The sequence below is a fragment of the Saccostrea echinata genome, unplaced genomic scaffold, assembly GCF_033153115.1.
Source record: "Saccostrea echinata isolate AGI-Se365-2 ecotype Australia unplaced genomic scaffold, CSIRO_AGI_Sech_v1 ptg000014l, whole genome shotgun sequence".
Lineage (NCBI taxonomy): Eukaryota > Metazoa > Mollusca > Bivalvia > Ostreida > Ostreidae > Saccostrea > Saccostrea echinata.
Window position 1 is genome coordinate 11,956,497 of NW_026889763.1, and position 1,718 is coordinate 11,958,214.

Consider the following 1,718-nt stretch of genomic DNA (forward strand, 5'->3'; position numbering starts at 1 on the left):
ATACGTCATTTTAACCGCTTTTTTCATTACCCTGACCTACTTAACAGTATTTAATGAACTATGGAAATGTGACTAGAATATTCTACGGACATATTTACTTCAAATAAAAACAAGAGGTCCAAGGTCTTAACGGTCACCTAAGTACAATACAACAATTTAGAGGATCCATAAACTGATCATTGAAGCTTTGTTACCCAAAAGCAAGAAAAATGGTATGATTAGCATCAACAAAATAATTTGTCTAGTATTTATCTGCCCCCCCCCCCCCATTTATCACTATTACCATGCAGACTATTAAAAAAAATATCTATTTTTTAAGGTATCCGACCCATATTAGGACCTTATTTTCTAACCTTAAATATCCATCCTGTATTAAATAGTTTGATATTAATTCAAAGCAATTTAGAGTAGTAAAGGATTTACCAAGAGAAATTTTCAAAAATATCATTACCTAAGCAGTAATTAATTAATGAAGATTGCATTGATGTCTATGGGGACAAGCAAATTTTTGAAAATAAAAATTTAAATACTAAGAATATCAAAAAATGCTGTGGTGGAAAGATGTATTTAATTATAGGGAATAGAAAAGCGATTGAAAACTAACCAGATAGATTTTTTTTAGAATTGATTTTTATTGATTAAAAGCAAAGGGGGATAACTCTTCAAGGACAGGACAAGGTAAAAAATTAGGACACATTCCGCTCTTACATATTGATACTAAAACATGAAGATTATGTCTACATATACTGAGTATTCAGCCAATATATATCTGTTATATATTCAGATTCACTGAATCTGAGGCTATTATGGGTCGGATACCTTAACCCTATATTATTACTTCTCACATTGGCCTCTCTTGGCCTTTGAAGAACATTTAAAAAGATAAGTTATTCTTGTCTCATTTTTATTCATCTATTATTTCCAAGTCATTAAAACTATGAAAGTACTTTTTGTATTATACAATAAATATTCTTGCATAATTCTCTTATTCTATTAAGCTTTCAAATACATTATTTACATTGATTAATTATCAAAGGTGAATGGCAAAAGGGAATAACTTTGATCAGCAGAATACAAGTTAATAGAACCTGGCAAGGACCAGAACACTTGACTAAATGGTCCAGGTGTTAAAAATTCTGGTAAAAATACCCTTGCATATTAAAACTTTTACTCTGTTTACATCGAACATCCCCAGAAGCATAGAAGAATTTCAAAGAAATGCAATTTCACTATATAATTAGATAAATAAATCCCCATCCTTACACCAGAACATCAGACCCATTGGCCATGAACTCACAATTCTGGAAGAAGCACCCTTGCTCATCATAACTATACACTTATTTCTTTACACTATAACCAGTAGTAGAAAATATATTTTGAAAGAAATTATGCATTTTCAATATATAATCAAAAGAGCCCCCCCCCCCCCAGCAGAACCCCTGACCAAGGGACCATGAAGCAGAGAAGAAGATTTTGAAAGAATTTATGCCTTTTCCCTATATATACAATGTATAATCAATAGAGCCCCGCCCTAACACCAGAACCCCTGACCCAGGGGCCGTGAAATTCATAACTTCTGAGAAGGCAGCCATGCTAATCATAACTATGAACTTAGTTTATTTAATACCCAAGAGCAGAGAAAAAGATTTTCAAAGAAATAATGCAATTTTACTATATGATCAATAGAGCCCCGTCCTAACACCAGAGCCCCTGACCCA